The sequence below is a fragment of the Brachionichthys hirsutus genome, chromosome 6, assembly GCF_040956055.1.
Source record: "Brachionichthys hirsutus isolate HB-005 chromosome 6, CSIRO-AGI_Bhir_v1, whole genome shotgun sequence".
NCBI lineage: Eukaryota > Metazoa > Chordata > Actinopteri > Lophiiformes > Brachionichthyidae > Brachionichthys > Brachionichthys hirsutus.
The window spans coordinates 11,421,221-11,435,920 of record NC_090902.1 but is presented as its reverse complement, the minus strand read 5'-3'; the positions used below and the strand labels follow the sequence as shown (position 1 = coordinate 11,435,920).

General features: G+C 41.3%; 1 long non-coding RNA gene across 1 annotated transcript; it reads left to right on the top strand.

The window, feature by feature from the left end:
* Positions 1-615: 615 nt before the first annotated feature.
* Positions 616-9,213, top strand: LOC137895380 (uncharacterized). The gene is made up of 4 exons (XR_011105544.1): positions 616-711; positions 1,791-1,878; positions 7,807-7,975; positions 8,896-9,213. It is a non-coding gene; the product is annotated as an uncharacterized lncRNA (long non-coding RNA).
* Positions 9,214-14,700: the final 5,487 nt, after the last annotated feature.

Below are 14,700 nucleotides of genomic sequence, written 5' to 3'. Positions count from 1 at the left end.
ACTATTATTGCAGTGACATTTTGGTTTAATATTACAGTAGGAATGTGGCTGTAATAGGAGCAATAAAAAAACTGGGTACCACGGTAATTTTAAAAGTCAGTCACCCATGTATGAGATGACTTGTAAAAATGTGTGCAACAACTTAAGTACTAAATTCCAACAACTTATTTGAACACTGATGCTAAACGGTGGTGCTCTATTTGATGATAGCTGAAAGGATACATACGGAAAAGGGTTATGCCAATTATGATGACAAATTGTAACCTAAATATATTATATATTTTCTGTTTACTGACGGAAAAAAACCCTCCTATCTATGTCTGCTCAACCAACTAAATATGTATCCGTATCTGTGCTTAGACACTTGATATATTCAGCATATAAAAAAGAGCCTTTGTTATAGTTTTTGTGTTCGTGTGTGTGCGTGTGTAAGTCTGTGAGAGAGCATCTGTGTGTTGTACAGAAGGTCTTTTTAGTATTTTAAATTATCTATAGCTGTACTCTATGAAGACAAACACAGCTGATGTCCGTGAACCAATATGGAAATATGAGTTCAACCTTGTGACTGCATTCTTGTCAGAAGCACTGGGCTGAGCGAGGATGTTTTACCGACCTACTGAAGTAGGAAGGAGCCGATCTGGCAGAATAATGGAACTGGTAGAGGACGCAAGAGTTCAAGCTGTAAATTGTGACTGCGACCCAGCAGAATGAGTGAGTAACTCCGCTGAATATATTTTATCAACTGAGACAGAAGCAAGACGATTCAAGACTGTAACTGCGGGAAAAGGGGAAGGGGGGCGGGAATGATGCCTCTGCCTCAGCTTCTTTGAAATATGTTGACGATGTATCAATTTCATCGACCTAAATTTATGTCAGTTGTTATGTAAACCATTCAATAAGCACCAAGGATTTCCTTGACCACTGGCAAAGGGAGATGTTCTGTAGGGAAAGACATACCAATTGTATTTATTTATTTTTTTTGGGGGGGGGGGGATTGTAATGGTAGATTCAAGACAGTGAGACGGATTTAAAGATTTAAATGCAGTTAGCATTTTTTTTTTAATCATTTACATGTTTCCAAAACTTTCAAAAAACATTATAAGACTAACTAAGTCATTTTGCAACCTTTCATCTTAATTTATGACACTATATATAGTACATAATGTGCATGTGCATGTGTGTGTGTGTGTGTATTGCATGTCTGTATGCTATTCAGTTCTTACTTCTTACTTCTCCAGTGGTGCAGGACAGACATCGGTTTTATTCTCCGCTGTGGTCCAGAGTGTGGCCCTTTGTCTGAATGGTGTTGTATATTCCTTCATTAGTTAGTCCCTATCAGCAGAACTGCCACTCCTGGATGTGTCTTAAAAAGCCTTTGGCTTCCAGCAGCGTGTATCGAATTCCTTTAGCCTCTAATACAGCTCCTGCTTCTCCCTAGGAAACGGAGTAAATATAACCGCTCCCTCTCCGGCCCACCAAGGCATTGATTTATACATAGCCTCCTGCAGCTGGGAGCTACAAATCTGAGGGGAAGTCTGCTTATTCATAGAACAAAAATACAGGGTTTTTTTTGGTCGACATATCTCTGTGGATTTGATTCAGTATAGATGAGGGTTGCATGGCAACGTGTGCCAACTCAATACAAATAACACGGTAAGGCTGCAAAACAACACGAGTGAATGACATTCCCCAAATATACCTGTGTGTCTGTGTCATGCCAGCTTTAGAGTACCAGAGGACGGGTGATGCTCTACTCTCCCATTTTCACCCGTCTACCTGTTTTCTTTTAGACAAGACGACTGCAAACGTTTCGTCTACAGCCACTTGTCTGCCTTTGCGGGTCGCGGCTCTGCTGGAGTCTATCCCAGCTGGCTGCGGGTGAGAGACGTGCTGCTTACCGGATGCGACGCCTGCTCATCGCGCAGGCAACCACACGCACACACACTCACACTCTCACCGACGGACAATTTGGAGTGAACAAATTAACCGAAGCTGACTGCTTCTGGAACTGAGGGGAAGCTGGAGAACCCACGCAGACACAAACTCTGCAGAGAAAGGAGTCACACCTGGAACCGTCTTGCTGTGAGGCAACAGTGCTATCCACTGCACCACCTTCTCCCATTTTGTATTTGTATGTTTTTAAATGCTGAATCCCCACACAGGTAATACTCTTGCGGACGGCAGGAAACCGACCTTCTTACTCAGACAATAATTCAGTAAAGAGAGGGAGATAGGAAGGGAAGGGATGGCTAGAACAACAATGAGGAAAGTGTTTTGTGAATGTAAGAAAGGGGAGTAAGTAGAGATGGGCAGATGGGAGGATAAAAAAAGAGGAACCAACAGATGGGAGAAATTGAAACAGACAGAGAAGGGGAGGGGTGAAAAAGAACACAGGAGTAGTATAAAAGGCCCAGGTCAGGAGACCGTCCTTCTGTTGTGAGAGGAACCTTGTTGAGTGAGCCAGTTACTGCGGTGTCTGGCACAGCATCAGTCCATGTGATCAGACAGCGGGCTTCTGGCTCATCACTCAGTCACTTTGTTCCCTCTCTGACTGCCTGTTGGTGAGACAGAGGCAGAGGACAGGACATCTACCTCCATTATTCATTGTCAGGGAATCGGAAATTAGCAATGTGAAGCAATTAAAACTGCTACCAAACACTTTTTTAAATGAGCTTTTCCAGGGGTCAACGAGGCAAAAGTCGATAGCTCAAAAGATGAATTGGCTCTACTAAAAACATTCAGACATGCATATATACACATTTGCATGATATGCAATAGCTGTCCTATCCACTGTCCTGCAGGCCATGATCCCGCTGCCCAGATAGAATTCCTAATTGATGTGACAAAGTGCTTAGCAGTGTCCTGTTTCTCCACAGCGGTTTTCTAAAACGTTGCTCTGACCGCTCTCCCGCTCCTTCTTTTTCATCGCCCTTCCTTTGGTATCTGATTCCTTTCACAACCAAGTGCGGTTTAAAAGGGGCGGGGGGAGGGTGTCTCGCCCCTCGCTTGACATCCGACTACCAGATATTATTATGATTGCAGAATATTGACCGTAGCCGCATGGCGGGCGGGATCCACATGGCAAATCAAACATCAAAAAGCTCAGCTATAAAGTGACGGTCTTTGCAGAAATGAGACGCGTACCAGCGCGTCAGCTTTCATCTTGTAAGATAATAGCCCCGTCACCGCTCTTAAGAAGACATGGCTGCAGAGTGCTGAACGTGATGGGCCCGCCTGTTGAAGCTTTTAGGAGCCGAGCTGTCAGTCTTAGAAACATGACAGCAGCGCTAAAAATAATGTCTGCTTATGAACTCAATGTCAAAGGCTCAGGGCGTGTTAGGTGTCTGCTTAAGAGTCTAAAAAAAACATCAGAGCATGCCTGCACTCGTCCACGCATGCAAGCTATCAATCTCAGTGTTACTTTTCACTGTCAATGTGCAGCGAACGCACAACGACATGAGCCAACCCATCCTTTGTTTTCTTGCATCTAGATGGATGTTCTTGTTGTGTTTTGTTTCCTATTAATTAAGTGTGTGGGTGTTGGTGTCAGTCACTATTAATTTGGACGTGCAGATGCGCCCGGCTTTGTTTGTCAGTCTTCTTTTATAACAGCACACTATTGTCATTCAAAATCATGATTAATTTGTTGAATTTAATTACGTGTAATTTGGCAACTCTGTTTTATTTTTCTTTCCAAACAGCTGTCAACTTGACAGCACTGGGAAGATGAATTTGTAGGTGGGCTTTAGAGCAGGGGGGGGAGTCTGGGCCCAGATTTACTTACTGTCATTTTGTTTCATAATGCCATTTTTGAGTTACTGACAGATGTAGTAGAATTAGGGGAATTTTAGTTTTTTTCAAGGCTGTGTATGTTACATTTGTTTGCAAGTGTGTGTGTGTGTGTGTGTATTCACTTGGAAGTGGCTTTGATTGCATGTGTGTGGCCCAATTTTCAATCCCAAAGCCCAAGCTCTCTGGAAATGCTGAGGAAATGCAGATCTGCGTAAGCATGATTTTTAAATGTCTTTGTCTTATGACCTTTGATGCATGAAATAGACATTTTTTAAAATTCAGCCGGGTGTATAAGCATGCATGTTTGCCAGCCCAGACTTCTGCGTCTGTGTGTGTGCGTATATGTCTGTGCACATATATATTTGTGTTTCTTGTGTGTAGTAATTCTGACTTGTTTACCCCTATTTATATGGATTATTTACATTCTGGAATGAGAAACAGATTCAAATTCAAGGACAGTTTCCAAGCCTTATTATTCACTGTCACTTTTCAAATAAAAAAATCAATTTCTACAGCTCTTGTTGTTCTCCTCTTGGGCTTAAATATTTTCCCTTTGAGTGTATCTGATGTAACATTTTCTCTGCACAGCCCTAGAGAGTTGACATGCCGAGGAGGTGGCAGCCCGGTGCTCATTGTGTGCATGTATGCAAGTCGTTGTAACACATTGTGCATTTGAGATTGAAGCGATCAGCCAAGCGTGACCTCAGCTGACCTTCACGGCTGTGTCTGTTCAGAACAGAGAGTGAATGCTTCATTATAAAGGCAGATGACGTCACCACCTAGAAACATGAGAAGGCAAACCCATAACCCACAAGCACACCTCTGTTGTGTTGCCTGTTTGTTTGTGACGTGTGTTGTCTAAAGCATTGTTTATTCACTCCACGCTTGATCAGGTCGGATGAATTTTCTTGCGTTGTGCAGCCACACAGTAGCTGAGGGGGAATTCTGATCTGCCAGTGCGCCATACAGACAGCACTTAAGAGACTCTGGGTAATGGCTGTTCATGGGCCCTGTTAAAAACCCTCCCCTGTTGCTGAGGCTTAGTGTCACTTAGAAAGAGGGTGTGAAAGATGCACCACAAACTGCAGGGCCTCTAACTAGATGTCTGCCAACCATAAAGCAAGCTCCCATCCAGAGAAATAACAAGATTCTAATGGGCGACGAAAGCTCCAGCAGGGTAAATATTGCCCATTTTCCAGTTTGTGTTGTTCCCTGTTATGTACGCAATTTGTGAATTTCAGGAGAGCTTGTAAAAAAAAAGAAACGAAAACAAATCAGCTGGGTCTACCAGAGTAGATCAGACCGAAGGTGCAGGCTGTGCAAAGACGTCCCGAGATGCTCGCTGGATCAGTGTACATGGAGAAGCACAATATATGCTGTTGCATATCAGTATATAATTTATTATATCAGTGTGTGTGTGTGTGTGTGTCTATAGCGCAATTAAAAGTTTTCTTTTATTATTAGATTTAGTTTGAGTGTTTCTAGACAGCCGGAACGGATTCAATTGTTTTCAGTTATTTTATATGGGAAATATTTTTTTTTTTATTTTTTTTTGAGGAACAAACAAATAAAAAGTTCTAACGTTCCCTTTCAAAGTCCCCAAAAGTCGATCAAACATATTTGGGATGTTCTGGTTGAATAAAGCCAAATCTATATTGGTTCTATCCTGCAACTTCCAGGACTTTTTTACCCTGCTCATGTCTTGGTGCCAGCTACCACAGCAAACTCCCAGAGGCCTAGCAGAGTGCCTGATGGGTGAGAGTTGTTCTGGTGGCAACAATCTTCTAACTTGCAATTTGAGGCATGTGGATATAATGTTATGGTCAATAGAATTACTTTGTCGTGACATATTAGTGTCCATGCAGTCTTTATTCCATAGTGACATCAAATGATGTATGGATAGACAGTGTCAACTAATTTAGAGCAGCAGAGGAAACTCCTCACCGTTCTGTGGATATTATCTTATGGACTGACTGAACATGCACAAGTTTAGAGTCAGCCATTATTCTGCAGCAACTGTGAGGTTCATAACTCAATGTGAACATGGCTGTTGGTAATTTATGCTTTGGACCATGGGAGTCTGTACACAAATCAACGGCTCACCTATCGCTTTCACTTATTCATGCTAGCTATTATTTATAATGCAATCATCTGCCCCGGTTTGATCAATATCCCTTAATTCCAATTACATCTCAAGCACTCGCCACTCTGTGTTGCTGGAACGACGTACATTTGCGTCGAAAATGCTAATCAGCTGGGTCAGCTTTAGACTCAGGAGGGGGATGAAAATTAGTGAATGCTTTTTAAAAGAGAGGAAGTGAGAAGGACTGTGATTACGATAGTGAAGAGTTCGGAATACGAGCTTTAGACTTTAGATGTTGACCTGAAATACCTATGAGATCAAACATAATCTGTCATGTTTAGCCGAGGGTCCAAAATAGCGTAGAAGAAAGGCCAAGACCAGCTGAACACAGAGGGGATCAGCCTCGGCAAACAAACAGAGCTTTTATCCAAATCCAGGTGGCCTGTTGACGCTCTCCTGAGTCGGCTATCTGCACTCCAATCACTTGTTGACTCTGCTGCTCACTGGATTTGAGACAAGGATCAGAGCGTGGCTTGAGTCAGAGTGCTGTGCTCATAATGCTCTGTATGTCACCGAATACAATAAGACACTCAATGTGATAAGATCTGTTCATGGCCTAAGTCCCTGCTGGTCAACCTGCTGTTTAATTAAACAAATAACAGCTGCCATGGCAGCGATGGTTTAAAATGCTCTTTGTTTCCCTCCACTGTTGCTACTTAGTGGAGTGGAGCCTGTGATTGCATCTTGTCAGCAGGCTTTGCAGCTAAAAATTGTAGCTGCAAATTTGTTTGAGTGCTGCTTTTGTTTTTATAATAGCAGGGATGAGTAATCTAATCCATCACGCAAGACATGAGGTAGCAAAATCTTAACCCTTTGCAATCTGGCTTCACATAGACCAAACTATGCTTATTTGTCAACTAATAGGGTAAAGACAACATTTAAAATGATTCATGCAAAATACAATAGCGGATCTCTGCAAACTATCACCCAAAAATGCTTGAAATAGATGTGATCATCCAGGTAAATAAATGGTTCCGGCACAGACATGGCAGGAGTCCCACTCATCTGCTGTTTGTGCACTGGAAGATTGCTCGCTCTGATAAATGTGTGTTTGTATGTGAGGATCTGTGCTTCTGTGGGCTGTTTGCTGTAAGGATAAGGAGTCGTTGTAATCCACAATGCTGCTTTGGCCACACGGAAAAATAGGCAGAGTGCTGCCAACCCCATGGAGAATAAGGATAGGTGAAAAGAAAAGGTCACGGGCAAGAATGTTGAGGGAGTTGGTGTATACAAGAATGTAATTATCCAAAGGACAAAAAAATATTTAACAGAAGTCTAACTGTGAAATGGTAATTATTGTGTATTTTTTTTCCTTATAAAAACTGTCAAAGAAGGCAATATGAATGGAAACTTCAAATTATCTTTGGATTTTGCTGCTGAAAGTTATATATTTATATATATTTTTTTTAAAAGACAGATCCAAAATGAAAATCTAGGAGTGAAGGGAAAACTCCATATTTTGACATTCTGGTTTTGTGTTTAAGTTTAAGTGTTTGTATTTCACTTGGAGCCTGTTTCCAGGTAACAAAATATCTCCCCGCAGATGAGTTACACACACCCTGACATAAACGTTGTCAAACATGATTTGCCTCGTACTTGTTAAACTAATTGGCTTCATCCTAAACTCATAACAAATCCTGTCATGCCGTTGTGTTATAAATGTACCCCAGTGGATGCTGTTGTCAATACTGGGAGAGGAAAACATTAGTGTGTGTTGGGAGGACACATGGCGTGGTTGTGAGGGCACAGAGCAGAAACACATCATAGTTGTTGCTTAATTTCATGATGTCTCCAGCGAGAGCAACGTGGGCGTGCTTCTGGCTCAGATCTATCTTCCCCTCTTTGTCTGTGAATGTGTTTTTAACCACTAGATCATTGTAGCAATACACTGGTGGCACCGATCCGGCATTACCCTGCCTGCAGCATCGACCCTCACAGCTTCATTTACAACATTATGGATTTCTGCATCAGAGGGGAGGAACGAGAGACGAAGGAAGACTGCGAGTGAAGGAGAGAGAGAGCAAAATGGAATACTTAGAGGCAAGTTTGATGTAAGACTAGAGTAAAGATCTTAAATGCAATACAACATAATGCATGAACTGCTTTGAAGTCCACATGTAGAAGTGCTGAGGTAGATTTGTATGTTCTTTTTAACATGTTGAACTTTTCCAGGCTGACTCAAGGTTTTTTTTTTTTATTGAACTTCCATAAAATGTTACGGACTGGACTAGACTGGAAAGAATGGTCAAATTAAAGCAGCAAATGCCTTGGCATTATATTTAGCCCCTCATAACATACCTGGATTCTTTCCTATCCTCATTTTTGACTCATGATCATTTGACCAGCGCACTGAACACAAAGCAGCCAGGTTTCTGTCTAAATATAACTGAAATTGAATTAGTTGGAGACATTTTTGGAAACCAAAGTGCCAATCAGTGCAAGTTTCGATCCACGACACTTGGAAATCTATGAACAGTTGAGCACATGGTGATAAACAAGAAGTGGTGCTCTTCACTCACTCCAATCAAACACTATTAAACCATTACAGCACAAGAGCACCTGTCAAACCACAAATAGAAGAAAATACTCCAGCTTTTTATTGCGGAAAAATAAAATGTGCATTAACATCGGGCAATTTTTCTAAGACTGCAAAGGGAAACTCAACTCCCCCTACAATGTCAAAACTTTAGGTGGTTAAATGTGTCATGTTGTGTTAACATTTCATTGACTGTAAATGCGTTTGAACACGTTTATCTTAAATATGAGTTTGTTCAGAATTAGCTACTCATCACACGTTGGCTGACTCGAATTTCTTAACTTCTTATACATTCCCGTAGCATCCATTCACTTGAATGGGAATGCATGGCATTCATAATGTTTTTTTTTTCATTGCCTCAAAACTCATTTTCCCAACTTGTGTCCCCCCCCCCCCCCCCACCCCCCCCACCCCGGCTGCTCAGCATTTCTGGGGGGTGAATGGAGCAACGGCTTGGCCTTGGCACTCTGGGCTTCCTCATGATGAATGGAGGATCAGTTGGCAGTAGGAGCTCAGTACCATTGTGAAGTCAAAAGAAAAAACTGCAACCCATTTGCTTGGTGAAATTAAGACCATTTCAACTGTTTATTTCTTACCCTGTAAATACAACACTCATGGTATTTCCTTGTTTCAGTTTAACGTAATTTGAACATTTCCTTGTTCAAGTTTAATATCTTTTCGTTAGGTCTTTCAATAAATTATACCAGTGGCTGGGTCGGCGTGAACTCGTCAGCTGCTGCTGTCAGACAGAGCTAAATACTTGGTTCTACCTCTGCATGACAACATATTGCTCATTCATGACAAATATTGCTTGTGTAATGATATCGCATCAATAATTGATAAGCATTTACAAATGCAGAAAGCGTGTATTGATGTAATTTGAGTCCTGGCATATAAAGTGGGTCTAGTTAATGTATCCATGGGGATTTATAATTCATTCATTCTCTTCTACGCTCAATATTGAGGATGTGCCAGAAAAGACCCTGAGGAAGGCGAGGAGAGAGAGGGGAGAGCGAGTATGAAGTCAGAGGTCAATCCACTGAGGCATAATATAACATGTACAAATGAATACGCACAGTACCTCTCTCTCGCTCTCTCTCTGGATTTTTGTAGCTTGGATGGATTTATTTAATCAGGGGGATCAGAGGGACTTATCAATGTCCACTGCCTTATGCAGTACGTACACAGTGTGTGCAGAGGAGATTGGCCTTTTTCGCCGACTTGGATCATATAGGGTTATATGTCTAACGATGGCCGTTGTAAGATTTCACATCCCCAGATGTGTTGGTTGAAAAATAGATGGGAATGTCTGAGTTGAGTTTTGCTGTAAGGAAGAAGTGCTTTTCAGAGTTTGTTCCAGAAGAACTTTATTGGTCTTTGTGGAACCCTTACTTCAGCCATGTCCAACAGCTTTGGGATGGATTAATGTATGTGTACCATGATGAGTAATCTCTTAAATGACTGGGCAAACTCAGCAACACTCCTCCCAGCGAAATGGCAGAAAAAGCATCTCAGTATTCCAAGGGATAAAAATCCATATTAGACCAACTTGATTTATGTATAATAGCAACATCCAGAAACCAGGATATTTGAGATTCTGAACTATGTGCAATGTTTTCTTCTTCTCAAAAAAAGTAGTTAATTTGTACAATTTTAAAAGAGTTAATGTAAAGAATACTTTTAAGATGGTGTAATCACATCAAGGCCTCAGCACTTGCACTCCTTTTTTTGGGAGAGGAATGGTCCTCTTTGGAAAAAGGGAGGACCAGTGAGGGTCGAGATGTAACTACAGCACTTATCAGCTTCACTTCTATCCATTACACATTGACATATTTGAAGGTGCACACACATACACATGCAATCACTCAACAGAACACAAATAGACATCCACTATCAATGGCAAGAAATACCTTGGGTATAGTAAGAAAGGAAAAAGGCTATACACTGCCGACTCCATCGCTGCCACCTCATCTGACACACTGGATTTGGGCTCAAGTACCCTCACAGACACAACCATACGTAAATACAGCTGCAGACTCTTAGGTTTGTATGACTAGGATGGAACTTGCAAGTGCAAATGAAAAATTAGTGGAAAATGTCGAGCTACAATTGGCACTTACTCAAATTGTTAATGTAAATGATGCTTAGTTTACAGTCTTATTAATATGCAAGGACATTTTATTGATAGTTTTATCTTCCCATAAATAAAAAAAAATAGTTATAAAATATTTTTTCAGTATTTGTATGTAATTGGAATTATATATATAATAATTGGAATTATATACATAATTCCAATTACACCACAGCTTGTTTGGCTGATTAGGTAAGACATCCACTTGCTTGTTGAGATCGGAATCAGCTCTGTTGGCAGTTTTTTCACTCGAAGGGATACTTGACTTTAAATAGTCTTTTTAGTCACACAGAATTGGTGAAATAGTGGTGATATAGGATGTGATTAGGAATTAATGCACATTTATATGTGCCATAAAACATTTATCCTTGTATGGATAACCGCAGGGTTCATGTTGCTCTGGACCACAGCTCTGAATAATATTTATTTTTAAGTGGTATGAACATAGAGACTGAAAGACATATAGATCATGGGGAATATCATATCAGAGTATCATATGCTGCTGCAGAGCAGCCAGAACATGTAAAAAAATAGAGCTCCATTTAGGAGATCATTAGAATTTATCCCATGAAGCCGCTGAAATTTGAATAACGCGCAAATGCATGTATTTTAGACGCATGTCTGTGTATGTTCTGCCCTGACATACAGAGCCATGCAAAACAATACCAAAAATGAATCAAAAATGTATGAGCCTGACACCAGAGGAGAACGGTGAGTGTCATTAGAGAAGAGGAAATTAAACCAAAAAACAAAGATGAATTAGAAAAAAAGAGAGCAAGAGTACAAACAGGAGGAGGGAAAGTAACAGACAAGTTTTAATATGTATTCACAGATAATTTATTTATTCACCTTATGGCAACACACCACTCATCTGGGTCAATAAATGAAGCACAATAGCTGAATAGACATTTAGTCTGGGCTCACACGTTCGGTTTGGAAAACGTAGGATTCACAAATCCGCCACTTGTTTGCCGTACAACACATACTTAGAATACAGTTTGAGGTCGTTGAGTTGTTGGACTTAAAACAGTTGCATATTGGATATTATTTGTAGATTTGACAGACTTTTGTTTACTAGAAAATGTCTACATAAAACCGTATTTGTCTGTTAATGTTTAATGCATAAGTACGTCATTGAAATGTAAGTGGGGCAGCATGGTTGTCTTTCGTGTGGCCCCGCAATGTGCTGGCATCTTGTCTGGAGTGTACCAGCGTCCCCTAGCAGCTGAGATAGGCTGCAGTAACACTCGCATACGGATAAGCAGCTGAAGACAAGACGAGCACAATCGTCTTCAAAAAGATGAACGAATGACAAGACTAAGTGGTTCTGTAGGCACACAATGATTTTCTCATTTCCAGTTTCAGTTCAGAAAGCCTTAATGATCTAAAACCAAAGGGCGGGAAAAATGAGGGGTACATCATGAAGAAATACAATTTTGTGCAATGTCCTATTCCTGATCAGTCTGGACAAAGAGTGCATGCACCTATGCACAAACACAGGGGCATGATAAAAAAATAAAAAAAAACCCAATGCATAAAGACAAAAGCCCCTCTACTAAACAAAAGACATCCAAAAAAGCCATCAAGACACTCACAGCAGGCACCCATTGTGATTAATGAAAGCAAATATTGGGAGAGAGGGGTGCACAAGCACAGAAACAACACAAACAATAGAGCAGACAGCATAATGCATACAGGCTGTGCCGACGGCCCTCCGATGCAGAATGAGAATAAAAGAAAGAGAGAGAGAAAGAGGGGAAGAAGGAGAAGCGTCAGGGCGAGGGGGGGAGAAGAGAAAACAAGGGCACTAATGCAAAATCCATTCTTCCTTGAAACATCAACACACAGACAAACACACGCACACACTGCCTCACCCCATCCTACCATTCAAAATCATGATTCTGCCAGCGCATCGTCGCTTACACCTTCGACACCGAGCGATCCCAGTGTAACTGTCTTTTCTCCCCAACATTAACTGTGTGTATGAAAGTTACGCGTTGCCGTGCGGCTCTAGAATTTGAATTGAATCGAACGCACCTGAGAGAGCTTGAACAGGTTAGACATCGTTATGATGGGTTTTATTATTGGCTTATTAAAGTTATGGCTTATCGGGGCATGCAACCTGTCATTTTCAAGTAATTACATTAAAGGCTACACTTAAAACATAAACATCCACTCGAACAAGCGGGCTGTGATTCCATGTCAGATTTGATCATAGCTTTGAGAGGTAGAGGTTTCAAATCAGTCAATCAAAACTGTTTCTGTATCGCTCGCTCATCGCAGTGTTTCTGACAGATCACATGGGCTGTATCACATGAATGGCATCACACGGACCACATGATGAGTGTGGCATCAATATGCAGTAGGAGTGCATAAGAGGGGTCTTCAATGACAAACGTACCTGTGGTGATGACACAGATGCCATCTGTATAAAAACCAACCATATATTATTCTTGTTGAGGGAGTATGTATACATGTAATACATTCATGTATGGATGTATTTGTATTAAAAAAATGTATGTACTTACACACACACAAAGAGGCTAGGATGTCATCTGATCAATCGTATTTCTGAACCTCTGTGGGGATGAGGGAGGCATCATTTTAGCATTGTTTGACCTCAGAGGAGGTATTGTACATTCCAGTTTGTAAATCCTAATGTAAGAAGCTTTTGATCATTGTAAATATAATAATGCATCTGCAAAATTACGAGAATTAATATGTCATACTTGTAGCCACAATTTGGGTTCAATGGTCGATGTGAAGCAGGTACAGTTAAATGGGAAGAAAATCAATCTCACCTCAAAGCACGTGAAGTGGTTGGACTTTGGAGCATGTCAAATTACTGCCAGAATCTGGTTTCCATGTGAATCTTAGGCATTAGATTAAAGAAAAGTAAATAGATGCAAGTTTGCATCACTCGAATCAAGGGGCCACAAAAAGTGTAGAAGTCAGCAATAAACAAAACACTAGATGACTTGGGAATCCACAATGAGAATATGTTACTGTTTAAGGCAAATCTCTCATTAAAGACACTGAGGAATATGTCATGCTCTGCAGCACTGTGAAAAAAAAATTCAAGCCACTGTCAAAACAAACGGCGATGCCGCAGGGAAAGCAAAATCCAGAAGACACCTCCGCTCATTAGGCTGCAGCTAATTAAACCTCCAATGATTAGATCCTGCTCTTGAATCTAATGTTCCTAGGAGAAAATGGCACGTTGTGATCCTGAAAGTCCTTTCTTAGCCCGAGGTGATGTAAAGCTAACTGATGTGAGACTCAATCATTTAGTGTTGATGGCCCACATTTATCTTCATTGCTTAAACTTCCCAGTCTGCAGCAGTCTGTGTATCAACACACTCCAAGTGGCTTGATACCCACTGGGTATTAGTGCAACTTGCGTTCCTTCATTGACAGTCCCTGGACAAACAGAGCCAGCACGACAGGGATGAAGGAGCCAATTTATGGTTCGAGACAAATCTTAAGAGGAGGGAGGAGGAAGGGAGTAACAGCCGGGTGTGGCTGTCTGGCCGAAGGCTTCCCTCTCTAGTTTGTGTTATTCCCATCCAGCTTCATTACAGCCTTATCTGTACCCCACACAGCCAGGGAGAGACGGCCAGACAAGCAGCATGTGGTTGTGAACGTGGTAAACTCCACCACCTCAGGTAAAATAAACATCAGGGTTATGCTATTATTTTAGCTTGTGCTTTTTTGTCGCTTTGCTCTCTCATCTGCCTTCTTTTTTGATTTATCCATTTCTATGTCTGTAATAATCTTCCCCCCTTCTCGTTTTGTCTCCTTCTCTGCCGTTTCCTCCAGTCCACCCTGACAGAGCCGTGATAGCAGGACAGTAAATTAGAACCATCCCGTGTCCCACTCATCATCCGCCCAGTTGTTGATGTGATCTCTCACCGATTAGGTCAAAAGCTAATCAGTGCAAAGCAGTCAGTCCTATGATCAGAATAATCAATCACTTTGGTGAGCGGTATCGCTGGTCACATAACCCTGGAAAGCCCACTCAGAACTCTCTTTCCTGCAAACACGCCTGCTGTTTTACATTTTAAAACCACATGATAGAAATATTGAATAACAGCAAGA